The sequence below is a fragment of the Amblyomma maculatum genome, chromosome 10 (genome assembly GCF_055883805.1).
Source record: "Amblyomma maculatum isolate TAMU_Amacu chromosome 10, ASM5588380v1, whole genome shotgun sequence".
Lineage (NCBI taxonomy): Eukaryota > Metazoa > Arthropoda > Arachnida > Ixodida > Ixodidae > Amblyomma > Amblyomma maculatum.
Window position 1 is genome coordinate 175,024,424 of NC_139353.1, and position 18,422 is coordinate 175,042,845.

Consider the following 18,422-nt stretch of genomic DNA (forward strand, 5'->3'; position numbering starts at 1 on the left):
TCCAGGTAGCCACTGGAAAATTATATCATGACCTTTTGATGTAGCGTCGTGGTATAGCACGCGGATCTCTGCAGTTAGTTGTTCATGTGATCCACGACGTAGCGCAGCTTGAACGCCTTGAAGCGCTGCTTTCGAGTCCGTAAAAATGGACCAGACACCTGGAAGTTCCTGGCCGATGTATTCAATAACTGCACGTAAGGCAGCCAGTTCCGCACCAGTTGAAGAGGTGGGGTACGTCGTCTTGATCCTCAGCACGATGGACTTCGACGGTATCACTACGGACCCCGCGGAGCTTGTTGAAGCTTCACTCCAGCTTCAAGACCGAGTTTACCCATATGGGGCCTACATGAACCGAAAGTTTACCTATCTATTTCAGGAGTAAAAAAGAAAACGGGTGTGCCATTGCCTGGCTTGAAGCAAATGACGTTGGATCACCTGTATTATATGCACAATAATCGTGAACACGTCTACGCCGATGGCTCAGTTGCTTCAACAAGCGGCAACAAAATATTAAGAATGTATATGCAGATAAAAACGGCCTATGAGAGAGCGCTGGAGGGCAAATGATTAATTTGCAAGTGTGCTCTCAGTTTATAACAACAAGTGCACTTAAACGAGGGATAAAATAAGTGGCTATCTTAAAACAGACACAAATATAGTTTCGATAACTGCATCATGATGATATTTGTTACCTTGCAGAGTAATTTTCCAAAGTAGCACCAAAGTAGCACCAATTTTCCAAAGTAGTGCTGTTTTCGGGGTTGCTCCGACTTTCATTTTGTAACTACATAATTTTGTAAGACCTAAAGTCTAAGTTTAAGAAATTACAATTAAATTTATAGTCACGTGGCTCTATTGCTTCAGGAACCGATTAAAAATGTGCTCAACGGCTCCTCTTTCGCTCAAATCTCCGATTTAAACTTTATTATCGTTTGGTAGAAAAGCATTAAGGCGTTCTAAACATGCACATGATTACTTTGGTTGCAGTGCTTGCGTTGGAAATCTCAATTGGTTCAAGTATATCATTAGTATACGCTCTATCGAAACCTCGAGAGCGAGAAGAGGTTGAAAATTTCGAAGGATTGCTCCTCCCTTACTCTCAAAAACTACTAGAAGAGTACGGATGAGCAGTCAGCTCGCTGCTGCAATAATTGATCCTGATGTTGGCTCAGAAGGAGGCACTTCAAGCGGCACAACCTGCGAAAGAACTATTCTACGTTTCATGCTTGAAGCCCTGCCACACTCGTGAGACCTCGTAATTCGCTCTGCTGGCTTCAAGGGCGCAGGGTGAAATGCAACGCGCCCCAAATTTATGAAGTGCTATGGTAGAGGGAAGAATAAAAAGTAGTGTTCTACGCTCGCAGAGCCAGAGACTATGGTAGAAGAAAAGAACACAGGAGACGGGATAATTCTCTAACTTCAAATCAAGTGAAACTTATTGAACGCATAGTTCACCGGCGCCTCACAAGCCATGTTATGACCCTGAATGCATTTAATGATGCACAAATTGGTTTTCGTCAAGGGTGCTCCATTTGGACGGCTCATACAGATTTGGAGAGTAGAATTAGGTTAGCAATGAAGGAGAAAAAAGTGTCGGCATTGGTCCCTTTGGATATCTTCAAAGCATATTACAGTGTAGAACACTCTATTCTGTTGAATAAGATAAACGAAATTAGGTCACCTTTTTACATTTTTGCATGGTTAAAGGAATTCTTAAGCAATAGAAAATTTTTCTGCACGAGAGGTTCTATAACTTCTGAAACTTATTACCAAACTAGAGGCTTGCCTCGGGGATCGGTGCTGTCTCCATTGCTATTTAATATATTAATGAGAGATATTCCTGTTCATCCGAATATAAAATTGTACGTGTATGCGGATGATATTGCCTTTTTCTCTTCTGCACGAGATGTTCATTCCTTATATCAGCTATTGCAAGCCTACTTGAATCCCCTTGAAGTTTGGCTCGGTAAAGTAAAATTAACTCTCAACGTGAAGAAATCCTCAGTACTCGTTTTCCCACCGGCACACCCTCTTTATATTTCCCTTGCGTATTGCGGTTCACAAATCTCACAGGTGGAATCCTTAAAATACTTGGGTGTATTATACAACTCCCAATTATACTGGCGGCCACATATCAAAAGTAATTGCCTGAAAGGTGACCGAGCCCTTGGTCGCCTGATTCGAATTAGCCATAAGAAATTCGGTATGCGTAGAGACACTCTTTTGTTTCTCTATAAAACTTATTTGAGACCAATTCTGGAGTTCAGCTGTGTTCTTTTCTCGGGTAGTCCTAAATACAAACTACGACCTTTGTTACTAATGGAGAGGCGCGCTTTACGACTATGTTTGGGGTTGCCAAGAACAGTTTCAAATGCAGTCCTCTATTTAGAGTCCCGTGTACGTGACTTGAACTCTCTATTTGAGCTGCTCACTGTGCGAACCTTTTTACGAGCACTGGAATCTCTGTCTGGAGTGGCTTCTCCCATTTTTATTACACACCAATCTCAGTTTCTAGATTATCACTGGCCGCAATATAAGCAACCACAATTTGTATTTACTCAGTCCTTGCTGTCCGAAATTGTCAGTAAGACGTGTTGGCAATGTTCAAGCTACTTCCACACTGTGCTTTGACCAGTCGTTGCCATCTAATGCAAAACACTTGACTACCACGGTAATAAAGGGACACCTTAAAGATTATCTATTACAATATCCACGACACGTAGCTATTTTCACAGATGCCTCACAACGAAATGAAAAAACAGCAATAGGGATTTACTCCCAAGCACTTGATCTGAGTTTTTCTGTACGGATCCCTGATTACACACCAATATTTACTGCTGAATTGCTTGCAATTGGTTTGGCTCTTCAAAACGTTCCCGGTAATGTTACTCACGTAATCATACTCTCTGACTGCCTATCAGTCTTAGCAGCATTAGAAAGTCCGAAAATGCGTCTTTTGAAACAAACCCTGCTGTTTTTCCTTCCGATGCACTTACAGGAAGTACGTTTTCAGTGGGTTCCGGGACACTGCGGCATCGCTTCTAATACAATGGTGGATTATTTAGCAAATTCAGCTCTCAGTGGGCCTGTTGCCAATGTTGTACCCAATATTATCTTGCTAAATATATCCCGTTTTGAACGATTTCAAACGTTAAACTCCTTCAGCCATGAGCCACTCCTTGCGACTACGGATTTTAATCATTTAAATTTCCATTGGAATGTCCGATGCTGTACCTCGAGGCAATGTGAGGTTTCCATGACGATCATGCGTTGTAGAATTCCTTCTCTCAATCTTTATTTATGTCGCTCTGGATTCACGCCGTCGAATCTTTGTGCGTCATGTAATGACGTGGAAACAATTGAACATTACATCCTCTCCTGTCACAGGTATGCTACTCAAAGAAGTCATTATCTAGAAATACCTCTTACTAGCCTAGGATTGCCATTTACAGTTCCTGTCCTCCTCTCGTTTGGTGCAACCGTCAAAGGGTATGCCCTAAAACCGGTGTGTGACTTACTTCATAATTATAATATTGCTACTGGAAGATTTGTGTGTTAGCGCTGATCGGTCTGAATTGTATTTTTTCGTCTTATTATTATTTTTAGTAATTTACAATTTTATTCCTTTTCATTGCTTTCTATTACTTCGCCTCAAAATTTCAAGTTATTTCAGCAACACTAGCTCCTAATTATTAGGTTATCTATATCATACAGTCAAATCGACATTATCAAAAATATTATGTCACCTACAACGAATTCTGGCCAATCCCCCACTGTGGGTATGTGCCATTACAACGAGGGAGAAGAAGAAGAAGAAGAAGAAAGTAGACAGAACACGAGGGCTAACAACTAAATGTATATAAAGCGTGCGCCTATGAATACACTGAGCGACAAATGTGCAGGAAGGAAAAAGAAAACTAGGAACGGCCACAACATCAACACAAAAAAAATGCCATGCTCATCATTAAGAGTTCAGATAGGCCAGTTCGGGGCGCTACAACCTAACAGAAGGTATGCTTGCTCACGAATCCCCTTTGCGGGCGATGACAAGGGTTCAAATATTTCTTTGTATGTTTTCCAGGGTAACATTTAGGAATAACACAATGTTCAAAGCGGAACACAATTCACACAAGATTCCCCAACTCACCCAGCAACACACTTTGATGCAGAGCCAGAGACACTGACTGCTGACAAGGTACCCCTGACGTTCCATTTTTCAAGTATGGTTTCAACAAAGCAATATACGTATATGCTGTGAGCCACCGCGTGGTGTATTGACCGATATACCGACGGAGGAGCTACTCGCACAATCCAGCAGTGCGGATGGGCGTCCAGAGTAGCACTTCGTCACCATTTGAGAAGGAGGCAGTGCGGTGGGGCTGGTCGTAGCGGTTCTTCCCTTCTTGTCAGGCGGCTTCAGTGTTGCGACATGCAATTTACCGGTAATGGGCAATACGCGTAGAAAACTGGTCACCCAACGATGCAGATGGAGAGGCAGGAGCGAAGAAGAAGGTGGTGTCGAATAGAGTTGTTTGTTGACGGCCATAAACTAAAAGAATGCGCCAGTGGTGAGTTGCACGGTGGAATTTTAGGCATATGCAACGAAAGGCAAAACGGTGTCTCAGTTCGCACGGTCAGGACTGACGTACATGAATATCATGTCAGACAAGGTGCGATGAAAGTGTATGATGAGGCCATTGGTCTGAGTATGATAACTAGAAGATGTCTTGTGGATGGTATTGGTAGCGCGGAGTGCTTCCGTCAGGACTTGGAAAAGAAATAGGCAGTTTTAGTTTCACGTGCGTACAGATCGAGTTACGTAAGCAAACGTGAGAAGTCTACATGCGCAGCGCGCATTTCGCCAGGACTACTTTTATTTTCACGTACGTGGTGTACATGAAGCAAAATGCATGGAACTTTCATACAAGCCTCGAAAAACTGTGTACGTACGTGTTATGCCGCGCCATCTAGTACAGATGAACCAAACTAATTTTTTTAGTCGAGCTGCCTTTTGCCGAGCCACGCTGCGGCCGTAGCCAAGAGTCGGTCGAATTGGAAATTGCTGTTTTCAACGTCGTTGATCTACAGTGAACAATTAGCAAGACGCATACTATATGCATCCACCGCACAGCGTGTCGCATGCAGTCTTCGAATGGATTGCATTCTCTCACGTAGCGAAGCATATCCAGATCGTCGCTTTTGGAAAAACGAATTCGCTGGGCAACAGAACCAACAGAACTCATGCTTACAACTTCACAACCTTCTCCCTACAACGGATTGGCTCTGGTTGGCTGCGGCTTGCATCTGGCACTCTAGCCACTTCTCGCTCAACTCTGGTCTGGCGTGACCTCGCGAGATCGTTGCTATGACGACGACAAACGCTTCTGCGTCAGGCTTAAAAGCTCAAAGCTCGTCCTTCTATCTAAAAAAAAAAGGCTATTTATCACTTGAAACTTTACGCGAGGGTACGATTGGGTAAGCTTAAAGCGAAAACAACAGTTAAGAACACGATATCGCGCCGAACAATTAGCGGCGAAGCTGTTATAGCTGTGAAGCGGGCGGGCAGAGCGTCGCCATGTTGTCAACTCTACGTACGCCAGCAACGTGAAGACGTCAACGTGAAAATCCGAATCTCACGTACGTCCGTGAAACTCCCGCGGACTCTTCACGTTCTGCGCATGCGCACTGGTCACACGTAGGCGCTTCACGTACGTGAAGCTCCCACGTACGTGAAACTAAAACTGTCTAATGTATTTCCACGGTCACTAAGAAAGATACGGGGAGTACTATGACGCAAGATGATCGCTCACAGAAAAAACTCGGCAACTTCAGACGCGGCACCAGAGCAAAGAGGGGCGGTTTCGGCGTAGCGCGTCAGATGGTTAATGGCGGTTACAACCCATCGACGACCTGCGGCCGTGAGAGGTAAGGGGCCTAATAAGTTAATAGTGATACATTCTCAAGGCACGGATGGGCAAGGACGAGGTTGCAGGGGGCCGGCAAGAAGAGACGTTGACCGCTTACGATGTTGGCAAGGCGCATATGATGATATGTATCTGGCGAAGCTGGTAAGAAATCCCGGGCCAAACGTAACGGCTTTTTATACGGTCGTACGTCTTGTGGTTTGCTATATCACCTGCAGTGGCATCGTCATGGTAAGCCTCCAGCACTCGATGATGGAGAGAGCGAGGAACAACGGAAACCCACCGGTGACCAGTCGCGTGGTATACAGAGCGGTAAAGCGTTCCGGATTGAGTTCGCTAAAGGCGGAGCTGACTACGCAGGCGACTGCTGGGTGCCGGTGATTGACCGCGGAGGCAAGCGATAATTAGGCTGCAGCAAGGATCAGCCTGCTGCCATGCCGGGAAGTTACTACTCAGGTCCAGCTGAGAGACCTCGATGGGTGCAGCATCTAGACGATCACCAAAACGCTGACGTGAGGGGCAGAATGTTGTTACCGCATGGGAGTTGGTTGGAGTAGACGACAGCGGGCAACGGGAGAGGGCGTAAACAATGAGGGGTTCTCTTCCGGATTTGTTCGTGATAGTAAAGGTATACTCTTGTAAACGTAGCATCAAGCGGCTGAGCAGACATGATAAGTTCTATAAAGACGACAGCGAACAGAGCGCATGATGGTCGGTGACGATTGTGAAGTGTCGGGCATACAAATAGAGTCGACATTTTTGGACACACCAGACAACCGCAAGGCATTCTTGTTCCGTAATGCTGTAGTTACACTCAGCAACTGTGAGAGAATAGCTAGCGCATGCCACAATCTGCTTTTCGGATGCAGCGTTGCGTTAAAAAAATACGGCACCGATGCCTTGACCACTGGCGTCAGTATGAAAACGGTGGGAGCTGTCTCCTGAAAGTGTCAAAGCACAGGAGTTGAAGTGAGTGCTTGCTTGAAGGATTGGAAGGCCTGTTCACATTCATTAGACCATAAGAGAACCGCGTCAGACTTCAGGAGGTTGTGTAAAGGGTTCGCAATAAAAGCAATGTTTCGAATAAAACGTAGTAAGTACAACGCCAGCCCGAGGAAGCTGCGCAGTTCTTTCTGGCGTTTGGGTGAGGAAAATTATTTACAGCTGCAATTTTGTCGGGATCGGGCTGTGTGCCCGCCTTGCTATCGACATGGCCGAGAACTTTGATTTTTTGTTGCTTGCGAAGGGGCATTTTTTAGTGCCGGAGCTGGAGACCGGCTCGTGCCAGACATGTGAGAACATCTTTACGACGGTATAAGTGTGGGGCCAAGTCCGACGAAAAGATGATAATATCGTCTAGATAACACAGGTGCGCCTTCTATTTCATTCCTCCAAGCACTGTGTCGATCATGCGCTTGAAGGGGGCTGGAGCATTACATAAGCCGAAGAGCATCACATTAAATTCATAAAGACCATCGGGAGCAGCAAATGCAGCCTTGTCTTTGTCAGATTCATACACAGGAAATTGCCACTATCCTGAGCGAAAGCCGAGACTTGAGAAATCCTCTGCTCCCTGAAGACATTCCAGTGCGTCATCGATGCGTGGTAGCGGGTAAACATTTTTGCGGGTTATGTTATTAAGGGCCCAGAATCCATGCAGAACCGCTAAGAACCATCTTTTTTCTTGACGAGAACAACAGGAGAGGACCAGGGGCTCCTCGATGGCCAGATGATGATTCGCGCGAGCATGTCGGCGCGAACATGTCGGCAACTTGTTCCTCAATAATTTTGCTTGCTAATGAGGAAATGCGATATGAGCGGCGACGAACAATGGTTGGTCCCTGAGTCTCGTTATCGTGGAAGGTGACACATGTTTGACCTATATTTGACGTGCACACATCAAAAGAGTCTTTGTGTTACAAAAGGAATGCGAGTAATGCCGCCGACTCTTCAGAAGTTAGGTCAGAGCTGATGGTTGCCGGAAATGCCGAGGAGGGTTGCTGAGGTAGAGCATCAGATGGTAGAGAAGCCCAGGAAAGCGTGGCGAGGGGAACAGGATCTCCTTCAGAAAGAAAGCCAACAGTTCCTCCTTTAGGTACATATAAAAGCTGGTTGCGAGTGTTCATCGCCGCGACAATCGCGCCGCCGCGATAGATAGAGTTGAGGCAGGAGGCCAGCGCTATGCCGTCGGTCTACCGTGGGGCTGGCATCACTAAAGCATCGCCACCAAGTGCCTAATCCAGGTTAACAACGATGAGGTGTTCACGGCCAAGGCTGAAAACGTAGTCAAGGGTAGCGAGCAGACGTAGTGGAGAGGAGGCAGATTCTGGTTTGAACGCAGTGTTCGCAATATGAATGAGGCCGTCACGGCAGGAAATAAGGGCAGCCTCCGACGATAAAAAGTCCCAGCCTAAATTAGTTCATGAATGCATGACGTAATCACCACAAAATCAATAAGATGCCGCTGGTGATCGATGAGAACGCGCGCTGTGCATTGCCCTATGGGTGTGAGAATGATACCGTTGGCTCTACGGAGAGGAGGACCGATGTACCAAGTTATTACTTAGCGGTTATTATTTATTATTTATAACACAAGTTGTTATTTATAACACAAGTTGCTATTAATGTCGGAATAAGCGGCACACGTAAAGATGAGGGCTTCAATGTATCTCTGTGATCACTACTTTCAGCATGTTAGACGGGTGTCCGGGAGGAATTCCAGAGTTCGTTTGTAACGCAGCTTTCCCTCCAAACACTGCTTCTGTTAGTTTTCCGCGCAATGAAGGAACGATTGGGAGAGCGGTCGAAGTGGGGACGGGCGGCGTGAAGGCGATGGGGAGCGGCGTCGGGTATAAGGAGAGGGTCGGAAATTATCCTGTGATTCCTGCGGCGAAGGAGAACGATGGAAGGAATCCGAGTATGAGAGTTCCGGAGGAAGGCCGGAACGGAGCTCCAGGGGGAGCAGTAGACAGGTCGAAAACGAGAGACTTTGGATACTAAGGGCACCTCTACCACTTGTGAGCCACTGCTCGAACAAACGTCTTTATTCCAGCCACAATCTGGAACGCTGCGCGTGATCTTGCGAACACCAGTGAATGATGACAATGCTGCGTATTGTAGAGGTAGAAGAGCGGAAAGGTCTGGCACAAGCGCTCACAATATATATATATATATATATATATATATATATATATATATATATATATATATATATATATATATATATATATATATATATATATATATATATATATATATATATATATATATATATATATATATATATATATACAACATACATACATACATATGTGTGATATGTGTGACTTTATTCATCCTTGTAGTTTCATCAAGTCTTATGCTGATAGCAGAAATATTCTGATAATACGGAAGCTTACAGCGGAAATTGAAAAAGTAAACGAACAAGCGTTACTTGATTCACTTTAACGTGCTAGGAAATGTTTATTTAATATAAATACTAAAGAGACAAGTATTGAGCTTTACCGCTGCAAACCAATAAGTTATACCGATTAACACATCATTGGGGGCAAGCCTCATATATGTCAAATTGTTAAATTCAGGGTTTCTATAATGATGTGAAGAAATCCAAGAAAGCTATGCAGAATTAGCGGCATGCTAAGCAAACCGATCATGTACGAAAAGCACTGAGCAAAGGTAGAGGGGAGCCACAGCACCCAATCTAGGCAGTGTTTCGACAAGTTGTCTTGTTGAAACGTTAGCTCGGCTTCCGAAATACATCTTCTCATCGAGCCTTGTTCAGTGCTTTCTAATACTATGTAGCCATCTTATTCCTGTCGTTCTACCCTAAACCCGCATTAGGTTTTACAAATGAGTGAAGATACTTCTCACGATTATTATTCCGCAGTTTTAAATTACACCCAAAATAGTAACAGACATCGAAATTGTACCTTTCATTTCACACCATGCAAAGAATATTTAAAAAAACATCGAATAAATAAAGCAAAAATATTCATCCCGATTACTGCCGACAGAAAGGACCGCTGTAGATTAATAGGTTACAATATTTAAAAAAACGTGACACCAACACAACTTCGCACCACAAGCCGTCTCAGGCAACAATAATAGTAAGGTCTGGCTTCTGACAACGGAACCGCAATCCATAGTTTTGCACGAAGAATGACAATTTCACACACTCTGGCTATATTTAGAGACTAACTTGCTCCGGATACATACAAATGCTCTTTGGAAACATACATGGGACGCCGCTGCGGAGCGAAGTATCCGTGCGAATTATGTAATGCCTTAATGCTAACATTACACAACAGTGGACAGATGACTTGAACGCCGGCACACAAAACACAGTGCGCCGTGAATTGGTCGATAGGAGATGCGGCGAAAGTGCACCAAACGTCAAAAAGCTCATTGTTTCGTTCTTGGCAGCGACTAATAAAACACCTAATCCATCCAATGAGGCGCCGCTTTCATCTTATCTCTGCTAAATTTGCTCTGTAATTTCGGTTTACGTCAGGTTGTTTTGTGACCATGTCAGATAATTAAACTGCGAGTAAATAGCTTCCCTGCCCGACATTTCCCTTCAGTGAGTCCTGCCGTCCTTACGAAAACTCACAACAGCATCGGGTATCTGTTACGCTCCGCCATAAAGTTTGCACATGCGAAGTTGTTCTGCCCCCGCAAGCAAAACGATGGAGTGAAAAGGGGGTAAGGGCAGCAGGGGCAAATGAGTCTGATACTCCTTCTTTTCCTAACAATATATTGCTACGAAGATGAAGTCGGCGCTGCGATCAGAATAGTAGCGAGGTCGAGGTGGCGGAACCCAACGGCTGCGGCAATGGCGAGAAATGTGGCCGACACGTGAGCAGTTGAAGCAGATGGGTCGGTCATCCGAGGTTCGCCATTCGTCCGGGTTGCGGTAGCGGTAGCGGTACCGTGTCTGAAAGGGCGTGGTAGGAGCCGCAGCAGCTACGACTGGAACGTTAGGTTGGAGCGAGGGCTGTGCGGAAGGTTGGCCGGAGTTGAAGCCCACGTTCGCGTTGAGGCCCACATTTGCGAACTCCTGGCGCACGACAGATTGGATTAAGGCTAGAGTAGCATCCGCTGGCTGAGGAGCGAACGCAATGGGTGTCATAGCTTCTATCTCTCGACGAACAATCCTGGTCAAGTTCGAGGGATGAGATGGCTACTGTAAGGTTGGACTATCTTCGCACGAGGACGTAGCAGCTGTGTTTGGCAAGCGTTCGAATCGGTGAGTAATACGGCGGTGTTCTGCTTGTTCAAACTGGCGGCAAACTTGGATAACTGAGTCAACCGTCGGACAATCTTTGCAAAGCAGCAGATTATAAACATCGTCTGCAATTCCCTTTAATATGCGGCCCACCTTGTCTAATTCACACAAGGCGCTGTCCACCTTTCGGCATAAGGCTAGAATGTCTTGAATATAAGACAAGTACGATTCCGTCGAAGACTGGGCACGGGATGCCAGGTCTTTTTAACGCGGTAGCGTTAAGGAGCTCGTGTCGCAGAAAAGCCGGTGTCGGCGGCGGCGTTGGCTGTGAGCGAGAAATCCCGGCATGCACTTCATAAATAAAAAGCAACTTTCAAGATGGGCTGGGTTGGAATCGAACCAGGGTCTCCGGAGTGTGAGACGGAGACGCTACCACTCAGCCACGAGTTCGATGCTTGAAAGCGGTACAAAAGCGCTTCTAGTGAATGCGGTGTTGCCTTAGAAACGTGCCGTAGAACGTTGTACTGCGGTGTACATCGGTAATTATGAGCATGTTACTTACAGAAGTCGCAGTTACACGAGTAGCGAAGTACGTTTCCGCCACATTGCTTCTGCGCACATGCAGAGCCATCTTGCGGCAAACACAGAAGAACCCCTCCTCGCAATGTGCGGCGCTGCCCCGACACGTGGCGCGCCACTCGCCCCTGACGTTTCGCCGTGCACCATCACGGGTTGTAGAATCAAGCGTCTTTCCTTTCTTTAGATCACTATCTTCGCTCACCCGCTTCTCCCCTTCGGGCCGCGCGGGTACCGGTGCGAGGATGCCCCAATACCCTTGCGTTTAATGTTTTCTCGCTCTCTCCCCTTCCAACATCCAGCGTGCGTCACTCGAACAGTGGTGTTTAGGCGACGCGGCTCCTCTTTCCGCTCACAGCGCGACTGCTAGGTGCAGCGTCTGATGCCGGACGCCTCTGACGTGATCGCTGCGCCGTAGCGCTTCTGCCGGGAAAGCGTCCCCTGCGATGTGTGCCGAGCTGCTTCCGAGGAATCATGCTTCTGCGTGGTGCTCCCAAACGATTTGAAGGAGTCCAAAATGACTTACACTACGATGAGTGAAAATGCCAGTTTGGTGTGTGTGTATGTGTGTGCTGACTGACCGACATACTCAGTGCGTGTGAACGCTAAAGGAACACGGGAGCAAGAAACGTTCTAGTGTGCACAACACAGTGCGATAATGTAGATTGTGAGAAGCACTTGTTTGAACAAATAATTAGAAAAAAGTTGTACAGTGCACTTGGAAGTGTTGAGTATGAAAATTATGTCTTTGTGTGACACAAGAGCATACCGAGCGAATGAGTGGGCGGTGCAAACGAGGTGCAATAGCGCTATCGCGTTCCACTCTTGAAGGCGAAGCTTAAGCGTCCTCCAAATTTTTGTGCGCCAAGTTTGAGTCCGCTCGGCTTGCCAAATAGGTCTCGAAGCTTCTCCTTGCACATCTCCCACAATGTGATATCGTCTTCATGCGTCTCCGACCAGACGCGCGCCGTACCTGCCAAATAGAAGATTACGTTGGCGAGCATGAGGGTCGCGAGAGGCGCTGGCGAGAGGTAAAAGGCAGCATGCCAGCGCCTCTCTTCGAGAGGCGCTGCAATGTCACATGCAATGTCACAGGCGAAGGATCAGACAGAAGCTGTTGTATTATCTGCCACCTCTGATTTTGAGTAGCCTGCTCTACCATCAAAGGCCACCGCCAGGCCTCATCCCAGTTTGGTTGCCGCACGTGCTCGAAATTCCGACAACCCCGACAGTCAGCAGGTGAAAGAAATGCCGAAACAGCTGGTTTGTCCAATGCGGGTGCTGCTCTCTAGCATCAACAGCAAAGTTTGCTGTTCAGTTTTTGGACGCATTTGAGCCGCTCTTGGCGGCATTGCAATAATTCACAATGGCGCAACAAACTAACGCCACAGCTGTGACGATGCACTTGCGCTGCAGTGTAGGGATTCAATGGAATGCCCGAGGCCTACGTGGTCGTCTGAGTGACTTCAGACAGCGGGTACAGAAGTACCGCTTTCCTGTGATTGTGATCCGTGAGCCCAACATGCCGGCTGCTTTCCGCCTTTCTGGATATGTTCTGCTATGGTTTCGAGAAGCAGACGAACCAAGCAAGGTGCTGGTGTGTATACGCCAAGACATTGCACACGTCCGTCATCCTGTACAACCCCACAACACGAATCACTACATCTGTTTGACATTAACCCTGAAAGGACGAGTATGTTCTGTAATTGGCGCTTATATTCCGCCGAAGGGTGGCTTGGACAAGTAATATATACTTTCAACAGTCCATTGTTGTGCAGCTCCTCATATTATTGCGGGTGACTTTGACGCTCACTACCCTCAGTGGGGTAGTACCATAATGAGCAATAGAGGAAGAGACCTGGCATACTTTATGCATACGCAAATCTCGTCAATATAAACGACGGCTCACCGACGTTTCTACGCGGAACAACCTACAGCAGCTGCTTGGATGAGGCGTTTGTTTCCAAAAGCCTCCATCCCTCTGTTTCTTGGTGTAGTGATGTGGAAACGCATGGCAGTGATCACATACCAATGTACGTATGCATCAAGTGGTTCGCACCTGCCACTTCACCTCGTGCGCAATACAGAGACTGGCCCGCCTTTAGGGCATCGGTGGAGACTTCCAGCATCGACCTCCAGTCACCATCTCATATAGAGGGACTCATTACTTCCTCCCTTAGTGAGAACACTCGATATGTTTGTGTGCCGGCGTCGGTGTCCAGCATCGACGTGGAATTCGAGCGGCTTCACGCGGTCCGTCGGCGGGCTGAAAGGAAGTACAGAAGAACGAAATCCGCGCAAGATGTCGCACTTTCTCGCAAAGCTAAACGACAACTTTTACGCCACTTGGAGAGGTTAGGACGACAACGATGGAGGCAGTTCTGCTCATCACTGGATCCCCGTAAGCCCATGTCGCGTATCTGGCACGTTACGAGAAGCTTGCGCACACCTCCGCAAAAAAGGAACTGCACAAGAATGCTAAATTGGGCGAGTTGGTGCATTCGCATTTTAGGAAAACGTAGCGCAAAGAAGACAAGGACAAAAAGAGAAGGAAAAACACACGAGCGCTTACTCACAACTGATTTTTTATTCGAAAAGCAAACAGAATATATAGGATACAAGATATTATCAAATACATCTAATAAAGTGGTGAGATTGACAAGAAATTGACAAAAATGTGGAGAAAGGCAAGTCTGCAAAGATACACTTTATTAGATGTATTTGATAATATCTTGTATCCTATATATTCTGTTTGCTTTTCGAATAAAAAATCAGTTGTGAGTAAGCGCTCGTGTGTTTTTCCTTCTCTTTTTGTCCTTGTCTTCTTTGCGCTACGTTTTCCTAAAATCCGCAAAAAAGGCACCCTTTTCGTGCCCTAGCCATTTTTCAATGCCGCAATGAAATTGCTGTAGCTGAAGATTTTTGTAAAACGGTTGTGGGCACGAACCAGCCGCAGTTATCAATTTCAGAGGTTTTTGCGCCACCTTCACCGAACGGTCAATACGACTTGCCCTTTTCAATAGATGAATTAGACTCGGCTCTTGCTTCTTGTCGGCATTCATCTGCACCTGGTCCTGACGGGACTACTTATTCAACATTATGAAACCTAGGCAAGGATGGCAAAACTGAACTACTTAATTATTGCAATGATATATGGGCTTCTAATACTGTTCCTGAACACTGGAAAATTAGCCGCCTGGTTGCTCTTTTAAAGCCCGGAAAGCCCCCTCTCGAACTTAATTTATTCCGGCCAGTTTCCCTGGCAAGCTGTGTTGGAAAATTATGGAACGAATGGTGCTGGCAAGACTTGAATGGTTTCTAGAGAGTAATGATCTTTATCCGAATATGATGACTGGATTTCGCCGGGGACGCTCTTGCATCGATAGCGTCATCGACTTTGTGGCGATAGTAGAACACAAAAAGTGTCGCCGTCGACTAGTAGCTGTTGTCTTCTTAGATATAAAGGGGGCTTATGACAACTGCTTCCATGATGCTATTCTTGATGGACTTGACGACGTGGGAGTTGATGACCGGCTGCACTTGTGGATTGTGAGCTATATCAGTGGCCGGTTTGTTTACATGACTTCGCCTGAAGGAGATACTACCCGCTATCAGGTCGGCCGGGAGTTCCACAGGGAGGAGTCCTCAGCCCAACTTTATTTAACGTTGCGCTAATTGGCCTAGTGAGTGCACTGCCAACTAACATTCACATCAGTGCATATGCTGACGACATCTACATCTGGGCTTTTGGTTCGACGCACCCACAACAACGTGCGAGATCGCAACGAGCTGTGTCATCAACATCGATATACCTACGGCGTCAAGGTTTACTTTTAGCGGCAGAAAAGTGTGCAGCGATCGCATTTACGGGAAAATGTTTCAGCCGCTACCCTATTACTCTTCATGGAGTCGTAATACCGTACGTATTCAGGCACATATTCTTGGGGATAATTATTGACCACCGACTATCCTGGTCGAAATGTATTACTATGGTGAAGAAAAGGCTAATTAATTTTTGCCATGCACTTCGTTTCTAGCTGGCATGAAATGGGGACCAACTCAGCGCTCCTTAATACGCATTTACGAGACTGTTTGTAGGCTACATCCGGTACAGTCTCCCAGTACTCTCTAGTATGAGCATTTCCTGCTTGGGGACTTTAGAGAGCGTGCAAGCGCAGGCACTGAAAATATGCCTTGGACTGTCCAGATGCCCCTCTAACAAAGGCACAATTGAAGAGGCACATGCTCGCCCGATATCCATATACTTGTCACACGAACCACTTCGTGTATATTTACGAGCACTTACTAGACACCGTTTTCACCCACTCAGCAACATTCTGGATGTGCGGCCGGACTGCAGTTTTACAAGTGCACTCCGCTGCCATCAGTCGCAAGTACCGAAAGGATATGCCCTCCCATATCGTCCTACCGACCACTATGGACGATGGATAAACTTTGGGGCACCTTCGTGTTCCCGTAATACTAAAGAAAGCAAAAGTGCCAATTAGTGGACTCAAACAATTTATTCTGGCGCACATCTGGTCAGAATATCGTAACTACATTCACCTATACACCGATGGATCTGTGTCAGCACAGGCATCCGCTGCAGCTGTGGTCATACTAGATCAGAAAACAACTCTACATTTCTTTTTGGGACATACTTCTACATCAACCGCTGCTGAACTTGTAGCCATTCGGGAATCTATTCGCTACATATGTGGGGAACCACCTCAAAAATGGTGTATATTCACGGACTCATAGACTGCATTGTAAATTTTGGAAAACTTCTTACGCCACTGCCTATCAGTCCCTGGCACTAAACATTATGGAGCTCCTTACATCTCTTCAGCTCCAAGGTCACAGTATAATATTTCAATGGATCCCTGCCCACTGCGGGCTCCATGGGAATGAACAGGCCGATGTTGAAGCGTAAAGTGCGGTAATGGCCTCCAAACAGCTGCGCCTTTTTCAAGAGCGGATACGACGTGCCTTCTTACGAGTTGTATGAATAATGCTACAGCAGCTTATTGGGCCCAGCCAGACGCCCGACCCATTCGTCTAAGAAGGCTCGATCGAACATTGAAATTTTATGTTCCGCGTGATATTCCGCGTCATCAGGCATGCTTGCTACCTAGACTTCGTTTAAAAGTGGCTTTTATGCGCAAGTACTTGCATTTAATTGAACAGGTGGACTCGCCGGTATGCTCAAGATGTTGCATCCCAGAAACTGTGGACCATATATTATTGATGTGCCCAGTTTATGCGGGCGAAAGAAGTCTGCTAGCCGCTTCCTTGAAGGTGTTTGGACAAGAGGCCTTTGTCGGAGGAACTGCTGCCGGGCGCTTGGCAGGACAATGTGAATGGTGTCCAGGCAGTGCATGCTCTTTGCCGTTTTTTGTGCGCCAGCGAGCTTGATTCGCGCTTGTGAGGCAAGCTACCATGCCTGTATATATATTTCATATGCCTTCTCTCATATCCTCACCCATCATGATCTTCTCTCTTCTCCCCTTCCCCTTCCCCAGTGCAGAGTAGCAGGCCAGATTTGAATTATTCCGGCCAACCTTTCTGCTTTTCCTTTCAATAAATCCATTTATCTATCTAACAGCCGCGCCATAGTGAAACAATTGTTTTCCCTACACCACAATCGAACGTACTATACCAGTGCCACTGCCAATTACGCCTGGCTTAAAACAACTACAAACCTTCGCGTTGTGCAGTAAAGAGCATCAACTGATCTGCTCCTTAATTTAACCTAGGTAAATACGCCGTACATATACAACGTCTGAACGACTGCTGGCGACGACAGCGAGCGTATATAGTGTCAGGTGAATGCAGCAGACTGCATAAACTAAAAGGCAAATAAATCAATAATACCAACCCTTCTAGGGTTGCAACTGCGGCAGCATCTCTCATTTCCGCCTCCGCAGTGCATTTAAAGATTGTTTACTTCACGTCGGTCATATTTGGAATTCGACCAAAACTCCTGTGCAAGCCTGGTAGCGTCCATGCACGGTAATTTAATTGCTGCTTGTGAACAGCACTGCATTGCACCTAATATGGTACTAGGTGAAAGTGCAATAGGCGCATGATGCAATACTGCACAGTAGGAGGAGTTGACAATAAGCAAATTAACAGTCCTGATTCTGTAGGCACAGGCTCACACACATCGAGGCTATTTGTGTTATCGGTGGGTATATTTTATGCAGTTCAAAAATTGCGTTTAGCTAGTGTTTCCAAGAAACCGGATGTTATCTCTTCGAAATATAATAGGCTGTATGGTGCTGTAATTGTGACAAAGGTAGGCTTGCAAGCAGGGAGCGGTTTCTAAAAGTATCGCAAGCAGGGATTTCATTTCTTATAAAATTATGTTTTATAAAACATTTATTTAAAATATCCTCGCATTTATACAAAATTACAGGGTATTTTTAAAGGTGTCGAAAGCAACTTTCTTCTGCTGTACTAATTATTGCAGCCATGTTTTTAAAAAATATTCTTTTTTGCGTTTCTATAGATTTGAAGACAGCATGATACAGTTCTGTTCTTTCTATCGTTCTGTAAATTTATCACAAATTCCCGTCTAGGAGCGTGAATGTGAACAAAATACACAATATTTTCTTACCTTGGAGAGCAATAGATTAATTACATTCATTTGCAATTGCAATAAAAATCGCGGTTCACATGTGCAGTGCGGTTGATGA